At 39.6% G+C, this 14,463-nt stretch overlaps 1 pseudogene; it reads left to right on the top strand.

Annotated features, from left to right (window-relative positions):
* The first annotated feature begins 305 nt into the window (after positions 1-305).
* On the top strand, positions 306-1,951 carry LOC138173862 (epsin-1 pseudogene; annotated as a pseudogene).
* The last annotated feature ends 12,512 nt before the right edge of the window (positions 1,952-14,463 follow it).

The following is a 14,463-nucleotide window of genomic DNA, read 5'->3' as shown; positions in this document are numbered from 1 at the left end:
ATAATCATGCAATATATTGTTTACAATAAACACATTTGATACAGGGATATACACACAGGGTGAAAGTAAAGGGCTGGGGCAGAATATATTAAGCTTTAACTGAAGTAAAAAGAAAAACAAAACAGGGCCAGCCGCTTCCCCTGCGTCCCCCCCCCCCCCCACCCCCCCATCACCACCTCCACCCCGCCTCCTCCCTGGAGCAGGAGCCCGAGGATTCCGGGGATGCGGTGACAGTCTCCCCTAGGTGAATGAGCCCTCTTCCCTGGTCACCTTCTCGCAGGCCCGGGGCCGGCCCGGTCCCTGCCATGTCCATCTCCTCTCTGCGCCCGCAGATGAAGAACATCGTCCATAACTACTCAGAGGCCGAGAACAAGGTGCTCATGGCCACCAGCAAGGACCCCTATGGGCCCTCGAGCTCCCTCACGTCAGAGATCGCTGACCTCACCTACAACTTGGTCGCATTCTCGGAGATCATGAACAAGATCTGGAAGTGCCTCAATGACCACAAGCAAGAACTGGAGGCACGTCTACCAAGTCAATGAAGCTCATGAGTACCTGATCAAGACTGCCTCAGAGCTCGTGTCCCAGCAATGCAAGGAGAACATGTACACGGTGCAGACCCTGAAGGACTTCTAGTATGTGGACAGAGACGGCAAGGACCATGGCATCAATGTGTGTGAGAAGTCCAAGCAGCAGGTGGCCCAGGAGAAGCTGGCCCAGACTGCCACAGCTGTGGGTTCTGGGGCACCCCGGGAGGCAGAGCAGGGCTGGCCCCAGAGCAGCAGAGAGGAAGAGCTCTAGCTGCAGCTGGCCCTGGCTATGAGCAAGGAAGAGTCTGACGAGCCCCCACCCTGTGGCCTTGAGGATGATGTCCAGCTCCAGCTGGCCCTTAATTTGAGCCGGGAGAAGCATGACAGGGAGTAGCAGATCCGTGGAGGGCCCAGATGGCCATTGAGAAGAGTAAGAGAGAGACCAGGGAAAAGGAGGAGTGGTCTCTCATGGATTTCACTGAAGTCTTCACGGCTCAGCCCCCACTCCCCATCCCTGGGGCGGTCCTGTCTTTCCAGTGGTCCCACCCTCTGACCCCTGGGGGGCCCCCAGCAACCCTTTTCCCACCCTCAGCTTACCCCTGTGGGGGTCCGGCTCCCACCCCTGCCTCTGGGAACCCCTGGAGACCTGCCCTAACCTCTGGCTCTGCAGCTGATCCCTGGGGACTCCCTGCTCCCCCTGCTGGAGAGCAGGTGACCCCAGAACCCTGGGGGGTATCTGATGGCCCAAGTGGAGCCCTAATCGGTTGCCTGTCCACCGCTGCTGACCCTTGGGAACCACGGTCAGCCTTCTCGGATCCATGGGGATGCTCCCCACCCAAGACCAGCACTAACTGCACCCCAGTGACCAAGAGCTTCCATGCCGAGCCGGATGAACTCTAGGACTTTGACAATTATTGGAAGGCACTGCCCACCTCGGGCAGCAGTACCGGTGATCTGGAGCTTCTGGCTGGAGAGGTTCAGGCACAGAGCCCTAGGGCATTTGACCTCAGCAGAGTTGAGAGCTCCCTGGCAGAGGCCGTGGGGAGCCCCCCACCGACAGTGCCACCAGCCCCCACACCAGCGTCTTTCCTGGGACCCAATGCTGCCCTTGTGGACCTGGACTCTTTGGTGACTCTGCCGCGGCCTGCCCCCCCCCCCCCCCCCCCCCCCCCCCCCCCACCCAAGGCCTCCACCCCCTTTCTGCCCACTGGAGCCCCTGGCACAACCACTGGCCCCTCCCTCACCAACCCTTTCCAGCCTCCACCTCCAGCCACACAAACTCTGAACCAGCTATATCTCAGCCCTGTTCCCCCTGGTCCTGGGTCTCCACTGGCCTTCATCTCACCTCTGGGTGGGGGGCATGGCCTGCCTCCCATGATGTCCCCAGGACACCCCCCAACACTAATTCCTTTCTCCTATAAGGGGGGTGGGGGAGCCCGCCTCCTTTCACCCTTCAGGAGATCAATATTGTAAGTACATGTGAAAGGGGGAGGACCCTTACTCACCCTTCTCCCCAGCCTCAGCCCTAACCTGGCCCAGTCACACTACACCCTCTCCCCAGACTCCTCCTAAAACTGGAAGCAGGATGGAGGCTTGGCAGGCAAGGGGACACATCTATTCGGAGGCATTAGATGGGGCTAGGGCAAGTGGGCACCACCTCCCCGATTTCCCCCAGCCTTGAATCCCTCCACTCCAATTAGTGTTGGAGCCTTGATCTGCCCCATCCCCCTACAGTGACTGTCCTTGGTGATCACTTTTCTGACTTGTGTAATAAATGATATTTCTGAGGGGCAAAAAAAAAAAAAAAGCAGGAAAAGCAATCCTGATCTCAGACAAAGTAAAAGCAAAGATAGATCTGACCAAAAGATATAAGGAAGGAAACTATATCCAGCTGAAAGGCACAATAAACAATGAAATAATATAATTACCAAACAAATAAGCACCAAGCAGTGTAGAATTCAAATTCTTACAGAAATTAAGGGAACAACAGGAAGAAATAGACAGCAAAATCATTCTAGTGGGGGACTTCAACCTCTCCCTCTCTGAACTTGATAAATCTAACCTCAAAATAAATAATGAAATGAACAAAATAAAGAAGTTTAGGAGGTGAATAGAATTTTAGAAAAGATAGGTAATGGTAGACCTCTGGAGAAAGCCCAATTGTGTTAGAAAGGAATATGCCTTTTTCTCAGTGGCATATGGCACATACACAAAAAACTGGCCACGTACTAGGGCATAAAAACTCACAATTCAGTGTAGAATGGCAGAAATATCAAATGCATTCTTTTCAGAAAATGATGCTATAACAATTACATGTAATTAAGTGCCATGGATATATAGACTAAAAATTATTTCAAAACTAAATAATCTAATCCTAAAGAATGAGTGGGTCAAACAAGAACTCATAAAAACAATCAATAACTTCATCTAAGAGAAAGAAAAAAATGAGACAACATAACAAAATTAATGGAACACAGTGAAAGTGGTTCTTGAGGGAAATTTTATGTCTCTGAATGCTTACATGAATAAAATATAGAAAGAGGAGATCAATGAATTGGGTATGGAACTGAGAAGGCTAGAAAAAGAACAAATTAAAAATCCTAAATTAAATACCAAATTAAAAATAGTGAAAATCAAAGGAAAGGTTAATAAAATTGGAATTGAGAAAAGTATTGAACTAGTAAATAAAACTAAGAACTGTTTTTATGAAAAAAAGAGATAAATCTTTGCTTAATTTGATAAAAAGAAGAAGAAAACCAAATTACCATTATGAAAAATGAAATGTGAATTCACCAACAATGAAAAGGAAATTAAAAGGATAATCGAGAATTATTTTATCCAACTCTTTGCCCATGAATCTGTCAAGGTTAGTGAAATGGATGAATATCTACAAATATATAAATTTCCCAGATTAATAAAAGAGAAAGTAAAATACATAATTAAATCAATCTCAGTAAAAGAAATTGAACAAGCCATCAGTGAACTCCCTAGGAAAAATCTCCAGGGTCAGATGGATTTACAAGTGAATTCTATGATGCATTTAAAGAACAATAAACTGCAATATTACATAGACTATTTGGGGAAATTGGTGGAGTGCTAACAAATTCATTTTTATAATACATATATGGTAGTGATAACTACAACAAGAAGAATCAAAACAGAAATAGAAAATTATAGAACAAATTTTCTAATGAATATAGATGAAAAAAATTAAATAAAAAATATTAGTAAAAGATTGCAACAATGTATCATGACAATAATACATTTTGATTAAGTAGGATTCATAAAAGAATGCAGGGCTGGTTCAGTATTAGGAAAACTGTCAGCATAAGTGTTCTTACCTGCAATAAAACCAACAAAAATTATATGACTAATCTCACAAGATGGAACATTTTGGCAAAAAAATTTAAAAATTCTAGAGAGTATAGGAATCACTGGAGTCTTTCTTAAAATGAAAAGTAGCATCTACCTAAAACCATCAGTAAGAATTGTATGTAATGGGGACAAGCTGAATGCATTTGCAATAAAATCAGGGGTGAAACAAAGATGTCCATGATCACGACTATTATTCAATATGGTACTAGAAACATTAACTTTAGCAATAAGAGAAGAAAAATAAAATGAAGGAATTAGAATAGGCAAAAGAAGTTCCTGTAGGAGTTCTGCAAACATACAACAAAAAAATCTTCTTTCAAGGCTTCTTAACCAGCAGTAAGGTCCCAAGGCTTCTGTAACAACAGCAACATGTTCTATCAACAGACAAATCTGACAAAGTAACATCAAAAGAGAAAGACAAAATACTGGCACCATAGTCATGCTTCCTCCCAGTTCTCCTGTCTTTGCATTTCTCAATTCTTCTCAATTGTCTTCTCAGTTATTCTCAGTTCTCAGTTCAGTTCTTAGTTCTCTGTTCTGCCACTGCAAGTTCTCTTCTCCATTTTGTTCTCAATTTGTAGCAGTTCATTAGTTCTCAGGATCCTAGCGGTTCTCTCTCTCAGAAATTCTGGCTCTCTAGCTTGGCATTTTCCCTATATATGGTATTGGGTCTCCCCTGTTTCTCCCCTACTTGTTACATGAGCAAATTCATCCCACTGTGGGATTCACAAGTTCTGGATCTTAATACTTGATATAATCACAAACTTGAAACAAGGTGCTAAGAACCTGTTTGATTGCCAATACATGGGCCAGGGAAGATCTTCAAATCTCCATTGCCACCACAAACTTCATACAATCATTTGCTTGCTACTTGGCACAGCATATTGTCACCTTCTATACTGGATCTGTCTTGATCCTTCCGTTTTCTAGTAGCCTTTCCAGCCTACTTGAAATTATTTTTCTATTTTGTATTACTATATTTTTATTTTTTTGTGTTGATGTTGATTACTCCAAATTAAATCTAAGCTAAGAGCATTTTTTTTGCTATTGCTTTTGTATCTTCATTGTCTCACATAGTACCTAAAGAGTAGAAAGTATTTAACAAATTTTTATTAAATGAATGAGTGAATTAATGAGGTTATAAAAAGACCAGTTTTGGGTCTAGATAAGGAATGTTTTTTCCTAAGAAGTGAGAAACTAAGATTGTGGAATGGGTTACTGTAAAGCTGAGCACTAGCAACTTTCCAGAGGACTTCTGCTGTGAACAGCTTTCAAGGCTCTGATTACATAGTTTAGCAAATTCTCTATTTATTCAAAAACAAACCAGACCAAAACATTCACAGAAAACCAAGGTACAGCATTCACAATGTTACAACTTATCACAGAAAATCAAAATAAAGCATTCACCATGTCACAACTCAACAACTTATCACTAAAATGGCCACATAGTTGTCACCAAAGTGGTCACATAGTTTTAAACAAAGTACATTCATTTAATCAATTAAAAAGTCTTTAATTTAATCACAAAGTACAATAATCAAAGTTCTCCACCCCTAGGTCACAGTAAATCATAATCTCAGTCAGTACACAGTATCCAAGTAAAGTGTTCTTTCAGCATGACTCAAGGCTGGCTCTCATCTTCCATGGTTCCTTTTCTATGGTCCTAGCTCCAACTGTCACCTGGGTTCAAAGGCAGGTAGCTCCCAGTTCCTTTTCCAGCTCCTTGTCCATTTATTCATCCAGTTATGTTTCCATATTGAAGTTCACAGTGCCCAGTCCACCTCAAGTCCTTCACAGTTCCTGTTTCCGGGAAGACAAAACTTGACAGAGACACAATAATATCCATACACATTGCTGGCACCATCATCAATTCACTATTTGCCTGTGAAATCAACTCAGACCCACCAACAAGGCCTGAGAACTCAACACAAATAATCAACATAGAAATAAATACACACCCACAAACAAAGTCCAAGATGACAGAACAAAGCATCAGTAAAGTCCCAGGACCTTCAAAACCTTCCTCCAGGACTTCTGTAAACATATAACCAGAAAATGCTCTTTCAGGGCTTCCAGTAAGGTCCCAGGGCTTCTGTAAAAATATCACAAACATACATCAACACAGAAAGAACAGATAGAGTGCTAGAATAACACAAGTTTTCTCCTTCTTGACTCTGCCACCACAAGATCCCTCTTCTCAGTACTTCTGTGTCCAGACTGGCCTCTCCTTATATAAGATCATTAGCTCATCCCCTTCCTGTTGTAGGAGTTCACAAGTTGTGGGATTCACAGGTTTTGTTTCTTAACAGACTTGATACAAGGCTCAAAAGAAACTTTAACTGAAACAAGGTCTAAATTCAATAGTTGAAAGAAGATGTGAACTACTTCTGTACTTGCCATTACAGTTACCTCATAAAATTAATAATTTCCCTAGTACTAGAAGGGGAAATCACTATGTTGGTCTTGTAGGGAAGATTCTTATTCATATATGGGCTGTAATTCATGAACTTTGAGAACCCTTCCATTAACGAATTTCTGTGGTCATATCAGAATTCTTGTTACCAGCCCCCTACCTAGTACTAATACATGCAGTATGTACATTGAGACAATACTAGTATGTAGGTAGCTCAAAAAAATGTACCTTTTCTTTGGTTAAACATCTTACAAAATTGTGGGTGTTCAGAAAAAAGGCAATTAATTATCAATTGTCAAGCTTGTTCCTCCCTGAAGAAAGAGGGGGCCATAAATTTAAAGAATTGAATATACTATTGGGCTCAATTGGCACACTGGCTAATTTGTCATACCTGCCCTCTTTTTTATTATTTTCTTTTTAAAAAGCTTGGCTTGTGGAGGGGGAAGAGATATGTACAGAAAAAAAATGAATAATAAAAATAGTAGATATTTATACTTAAAGATTAAAAGCATTAAAATTAAGAAAAATATAATGCATATAACTTCTTATATATGTGTATGTGTGTGTATATATATATATATATATATATATATATATATATAATGTTTTTTTTTAATTTACAACATTGATTTCCACAAGATGTTGCGTTACAAATTTTATACCCATTTCTCCCATACCCACCACACCCAAACAGCAATCCCACTGAATACCCCCAATCTACTCTATCCTATAGTCTACCCCGTTCCCCCTCAGAATTTCTGGTAGGGCAAGATGGATCTCCATAGCCCAGTGCCTGTATACCTTATCACCTAGTTGCATTTAAAATAATAACAATAATAACATTTTTAAATATTTGATTTTAAAATATTGAATTCCAGATTCTTTCCCTTCTTGCACATGACCCACCCTTAATGGGAAGATAAGAAATTCAATATAATTTGTACAGGTGTAGTTATGCAAAATATTTCCATAGTGGATATATTGTGAAAGACTGACTCTTTCCCTCTATCCTATCCCCCTCCTTATTCTATTGTCTACTTTTACCCTGTCCCTTTTCAAAAGTGTATGCTTCTAACAACCCTCCCTCGAAACTGCCCTCCCTTCTATCCTCACCCCTTTCATACCCTTCCCTCCTACTTTCCTATAGTGTAAGATAACCAATTTAGTGTGTATGTTATTCCCTCTTTAAACCAAATTCAATGACAGTAAGGTTGATACATTCCCTTTGCCTTCCTGTTCTTCCTCTCCATTGTAACAGTTTTCCCTTGCCTCTTTTATATCAGATAATTTACCCTATTCTGTCTTTCCCTATCTCCTCTCATAATAGTCCTCTCTCACCTCCTAATTTTATTTTTAAAATATCATCCCTTCCTATTCAATTGATCCTGTGCCCTCTGTCTATGTATACTTGTACACATATATACACACATTCATATATATATATATACACACACACATATACACTCTTACATATATACATATTCATAAGCACATATACTCTCCTTTATAGACATACATTCATACATATATACTTTTATATTCCATACAACTATCCTCATACTGAAAAATGTTTCATCAGTTACAATTATTCTTTTTCCACGTAGGAATGTAAATAGTTCAACTTTGATAAGTTCCTTATGATTTCTTTTCCCTGTTTATATTCTCATGCTTCTCTTTCTTCTTGTATTTGAATATCAAATTTTCTACTCAACTCTTTTTTTTTTCAAGAATGCTTGAAAGTCCTATATTTCATTGAATGACTACATTTTCCCTTGAAACATTATACTCAGGTTTGCTGGGTCGAAGCTTCATGGTTTTAATCCTAGATCTTTTGACCTTTGAAATATCATATTCCAAGCCCATTGATCCCTTAATTTAGAAACTGATAGATCTTGTGTCATCCTGATTGTGTTTCCACAATATTCAAATTGTATCTTCTTGGCTGCTTGTAGTATTGTCATAATATTCCTCAGAGTTTCCTTTTTGGGATCTTTTTCAAGAGGTAATCAGTGAATTCTTTCAATTTACATTTTATCCTCTGGTTCTAACATATCAGGGCAATTTTCCTTGAGAATTTCTTGAAGAATGTTTTCTAGGTTCTTTTTTTGATCATGGCTTTCAGGCAGTCCAATAATTTTTAAATTACCTCTCCTGCATCTATTTTCCAGGTTCAGTGGTTTTCTCAATGAGGTATTTCACATTGCCTTCTATTTTTTTTTCATTTGTTTGGATTTGTTTAAAAGCATCTTGATTTCTCATAGTAATAGTAACTGATTTCTCATTAAGTCATTAGCCTCTGTTTGCTCCAGTCTAATTCTGAAGAAATTATTCTCTTCAGTGAGCTTTTGAAATTCTTTTTTTTTTCCATCTAGCAAATTCGGCTTTTTAAGACATTCTTTTCTTCATTGGCTGTTTGGGCCTCTTTTGAATTTTGAGTTAGTCTATGGTTTTTGGGGTTTTTTGGAGGGCAATTAGGATTAAGTGACTTGCCCAAAGTCACATGGTTAGTTTTTTATATTAAGTGTCTGAGGCCAGATTTGAACACAGGTCCTCCTGACTCCACAGCTGGTTCTCTATTCTTGTTTCATGATTTTCTTGCATCATTCTCATTTCTCTTCCCAATTTTTCCTCCACTTCTCTTGCTTGATTTTCAAAATCCTTCTTGAGTTCCTCCATGGCCTGTAACCATTTCATATTTTTCTTAGAAGCTTTTGGTGCAGTATTTTTGACTTTTTTGTCTTTCTCCCATTCCATGCTTTGATCCTTTTTGTCCCCAAAAAAGGAATCCAAAGTTTGATTTCTGTCCTTGCTTTGCTTCCTTTCCTTGTTCATGTTGCTTCTGAATTACTTACTTTTGAGCTCTTTGCCACAGTAGAACTCTACTTCCAGAGAGGAGGGCTTTGTCCAAAATTGCTGAGGTTTTCACAGCTGCCAGAGTTATTAATTGTGTGACCTCTCTACAGCCCCAAAAAGCTCTGGCTCACTGGTCACCCACCTAGGACCTCTACCCAAGATAGTGATCCAGATCCAAGCAGGTTAAAGAAAGAACAATTACTCCTCAGAGTTGTTGTTTGTTCCCCAAACAGTCTTCAGGCCAGGAGCTCTGATGCAGCCATGTGGCAGCTGCAGAGCCACAGCTACTCCACTGCTTTTTGCCTTCTAGCCATGGGGGCATTGGCCAGAAGTGCTCCTCCATCTCCTCCAGTTCCAACAGAGTTCCACACTGAACTTTTTCTTTGTCTTTCGCATTTATGGTTTGATAATTCTAGAAACCCCCACATCTGCTGGTGATCCACTCTCCTGAAATCTGCTCCAGGCCTTGTTGATCAGGCCTACCCTGGGACTAAAGCTGCAGGCTCTAACAGGGCTGGGCTCAACTTCCAGGACACTATGATGGACCCTTCCTGTCTGCCTGCCAAACTGCCTTCAGTGGGAAAATTGTTTCCCTCTGTTGCTTTGTGGGTTCTGTAGCTCTAACATTTGTTTACAATCATATTTTATAGGTATTTGAGGTGGTAATGGGGGGAAGTCAAGGAGTTTTACTTCTTTGACACAACCATGTTAGTTCCACCCCGCCCCCATGCATGTAACTTCTAATTAAAGGAGGCACATGAAAATATGAAGATAAATGGAATTAAAAATAATTACCCCTGTGTTTCAGAGAAAGATAAATTATTCCAATGTAGGAAATGTTTCAAAAGTTTTTAATCAAGGATGATCCACCATTCCTTCAATCACTCTATCTCAGAACCTTAGAGCAGAGTCAAGGAAGGTAGCTCTGCAGGTTAAAATCCTCAGGGATATGAAGGGGCAATTTTTAATATGACTTAACTATGCATATGTAAATATATTTCTTTTGAAATTTCATCAATTTGAGTGGGGCGGAGCCAAATGGCAGAACAGAAGCAGTGACTTTTCTAAGCTCCTCCATGAATCCTGTCACTGAACTTTAAAAAGTGAATCTGAGCAGATTTTGGAGTGTCAGAATCCACTGGGAGATGGAGCATGGCAGAATCCAGCCCAGGAAAGTGCCCATGTGGGTTTGGGCAGGGGGAGCAGGGACCGTGCAGGTCTTCAGCAGCCCAGTCTAGAAAGCAGACTATAGCAGAGTGAGAAGTAGCCCCAGGCAACAGACTCACCCACCCCAAGGGCAATTTTCAGCTGTCTCATCAGCTTCTCACCAAGGGGCAGGAGGATCCATAGGAGCTGGATAAGGGAAAACACAGGCCCATCTCATGCAAGACAGGAGGATCCATCAGAGCTGGGTAAGAGAAAGCTCAAGGCCCACAGCAGACACAGCAGCTTCTCAGTGTTATTAGCCCCTAACCAGGAAGCTTAAAAATAACCTTCCTGGTTTTCCAGGGGCCAGAATGGCAAAGTAAACTCTGGCTGCTGAATTACCCCTCCCAGACCAAGAAAACAAAGAGATAAATGTCCCACCCACAGTAAAATTCTGAAATAGCAGAAATTGCCTGAGGCTTAAGAGTCACTGAGAAAGGATGTAAGTGAGTCAGGAAGGAGTCTGCAGAGAAGAATGGTAGGGGTCCCAACAAGCCCCACCTCACCTGACCAGCAAAAGACTACTTGAACTAAATCCCAGGAGCATAGAGGCAGAAATCTGAAGTGGCCAGACCACCCCTCCCCCACAGATTACTCTGTGAGCCTCAGGGTAACTCATGGGAAACATTGATAATCCTGACTTTGGCCTCAATCTAGACACGCAGAAGCTAAAGCACACAAAGCCAACAACCAGGCACCTGGTTCCCAGCCTGAGAAGCTTGGGTCAGAGCCCTCTTTACCCCAGGAGCAGAAATACATTTTAAAGGACAATAAATAGGCAATTACAATGGGCCAGAAGCAACATGCAAAGACCAAGGACAATAGAGTTCTATTATTCTGAATGAGAAGAATCACTTTCAGGAGACACCATGGACTCTCTGTCCACACTTGAGACAATAGATGGAAATACGAATTGGTCTCAAGCCCAAAAATATTCTTGGAGGAGCTCAAGAAAAATTTCTAAAGCCAAATTAGGGAAGCAGAAGATAAATTTAAATCTACAGTGACCAAATTGAAAAAAAAAAAGTCTCACTGAAGAAAACAAATCCTCAAAAAATAAAATTTGTGAACTAATTGGAGAAAATATCTCCCTAAAATTGACCTTCAAGAACTAACCAAAGAAAATAATTCACTAAAAATTAGAATCAGTGAAATTTTAGTGCAGGACTTTATGATGCATGAAGACTCGATCAAACAAAACATGAAGATTGAAAAAATGGAAGAAAGTGTAAAATATCTTATTGGAAAAACAACTGACCTGGAGAACAGATCCAGGAGAGATAACTTAAGAATTATTGGTCTACCGGAAAGCCATGATGAAAAAAGCAGCCTGGACAACATCCTCCAAAATGGAAAAAGAGATTGTCAAAGAAAACTGTCCTGAAATCCTAGAATCAGAAGATAAAATAGTTATCAAAAGAATTCCCTGGTCTCCTCATGAAAGAGCTCCCAAATTGAAAACCCCAAGAAATATAGTAGCCAAATTCCAGAATTACAATATTAAGGAGAAAATATTGCCAAAAAGAAACAATTCAAATGTTGTGGAACTACAGTCAGGATTACACAGGACCTAGCAGCTTCCACATTAAAATATCAGAGGTACTGGAATTTGATATTTCATAAGACAAAAGAGCTAGGTCTACAACCAAGGATTAACTACCCTGCAAAACTAAGCATAATCTTTCAGGCAAGGAGATGGTCATTTAATGAAATAAGGGACTTCCAGACTTTTCTGATGAAAAAGCCATAGTTCAATGGAAAATTTGATCTCCAATTACAAGACTCAAGAAAGATATAAAAAGGTAAACAAGGAAAACACACACACACAAATATGCATTTACACATGCACACTCACACACAAAAGCATATAACTTCGGATGCAATAAGAGCAAACTGTTTACATCCCTACATGAGAAGCTAATAATTGTCAATGTTGAAATGTATATGATTATCATGACCTTTAAAATGGATATACATAGATAGAGGGTGTGGGAATAAATTAACTAATCTGATGATAAAAAAAAAAAACCTGGTGGCACAGTGGATAGAGTGCTGGCCCCAGAGTCAGGAGGACCTGAGTTTGGTTCTGGGCTCAGACACTTAACACCCACACAACAACAACAACAACAACAAAAAACCTAGCCATGTAGTCTTGGGCAAGTTACTTAACCCCAATTGCCCTCCAAAAGCCAAAAAACAACTTTATTAAGGGGTTCAAAGAGACTTCAATGGGGTAAAAAGAAAGGATGGAACAGAAAAGGTAAATTATGACATATGAAGAGGTATAAAAACAGTATAGTAGAGGGGAAGGAAAGAGGGAGAGGAACATCATTGGAACATTATTCTCAATGGTTCTGGTTCAAAGAGTGATCAACATAATCAATTAAGTGTAAGACTCTAAAGTGAAAAGACACAAAAAACTCATTAAACAGAGGGAAAGAAGGGAATGAGAGGAGAAATATATAAAATTTACTCTCATTGGTTTGGAGTCAAAGGGGGGAATAACATACTCTGATAAGTATAGAAGTCTATTGTGTCCTGTAGGCAGTAGGATGGTAAGGTGGGGATAAGAATGTGGGGGGATTAAAAGGGAGGGAAATAGCAGTAATTGGAGAGGGTAGGTAAAGAAAGGGGGGGGGACAGGGAGGGAACATTGAGGGAGGTGGTGGTCCAAAGAAAACCCTTAAGGAGGGGAAGGGAAAAGGAAGAAACAAAAACATAAGCAGGGTAGAAAGTAGCATGGAGGAAAAGAGACAGATAGTAATCATTAATGTAAATGTGAATGGGATAAACTTTCCCATAAAACAGAAGCAGATAGCAGAATGGATTAAAAACCATAATCCTACAATATGCTGTTTACAAGAAAAACATTTAAAGCAAAGGGATACCCACAGGATAAATGTAGAAGGCTGGAGTAGAATATATTATGCTTCAGCTAAAGTAAAAAAAAAAAAAAAGAAAGCAGGGGTAGCAATCCTTATCTTAGATAAAGCAAAAGCAAAAATAGATCTAACTAAAAGAGATAAGAAAGGAAACTATATCCTGCTAAAAGGAACCATCAAGAATGAAGCAATATTGTTACTTAACATATATGCACCAAGTGATATAGCATCCAAATTTCTAGAGGAGAAGTTAAGTTTATTAGAGGAAGAAATAGATAGCAAAACTATACTAGTTGGGGACCTTAATGTCCCCCTCTCTGAACTTAATAAATCTAACCTCAAAATAAACAAGAAAGAAGGGAAGGAGGTGAATAGAATTTTAGAGAGCTTAGATATGGTAAATCTATGGAGAAAACTGAATGGGGATATAAAGGAATATACATTTTTCTCAGTGGTTCATGGCCCATACTCAAAAACTAACCATGTACTATGCATAATAACCTCACACTTCAGTGCAGAAAGGCAGAAATACCAAATGCATCCTTCTCAGATCATAATGCAATAAAAATCATGTACAATAAAGGGCCATGAAAGATAGACTAAAAACTAATTGGAAATTAAACAATTTAATCCTAAAGACTGAGTGGATCAAACAAGAACTTATAGAACCAATCAGTAATTTCATTCAAGAGAATTACAATAATGAGACAACATACCAAAATTTGTGGAATGCAGCAAAGGCATTTCTTAGGGGAAGCTTTATATTCCTGAGTGCATACATGAATAAATTAGAGAAAATGGACATCAGTGAATTTGGCATGCAGTTGAAAAAGCTAGAAAAACAACAAATTGAAAATCCCCATTTAAACGCTAAATTAGAAATACTGAAAAACAAAGGAGAGATTAATGAAATTGAAATTAAGAAAACTATTGAATTAATAAATAAAACTAAGAGCTGATTTTATGAATAAAAAACAATAAAATTGATAGACCCTTAGTCAATAAAATAAAAAAGAAAGAAAAAAACAAATTATGGGTATCAAAAATGAAAAGTGTGAATAAAATTCAAATGAATAGGAAATTAAAACAATAATTAAGAATTATTTTCCCAATTGTATGCACAAAAATTTGACAATTGCAGTGAAATGGTTGTATATTTACAAAAATATAAGTTGTCCAGATTAACTGAAGAGGAAGTAAATTA

This window comes from Petaurus breviceps, unplaced genomic scaffold (assembly GCF_028583685.1).
Source record: "Petaurus breviceps papuanus isolate PSGF00001 unplaced genomic scaffold, PetGlider_PUasm1.0 66, whole genome shotgun sequence".
Classification (NCBI taxonomy): domain Eukaryota; kingdom Metazoa; phylum Chordata; class Mammalia; order Diprotodontia; family Petauridae; genus Petaurus; species Petaurus breviceps.
Note: the sequence above shows the minus strand (reverse complement) of the source record. Positions and strands in the feature narration are given on the sequence as shown.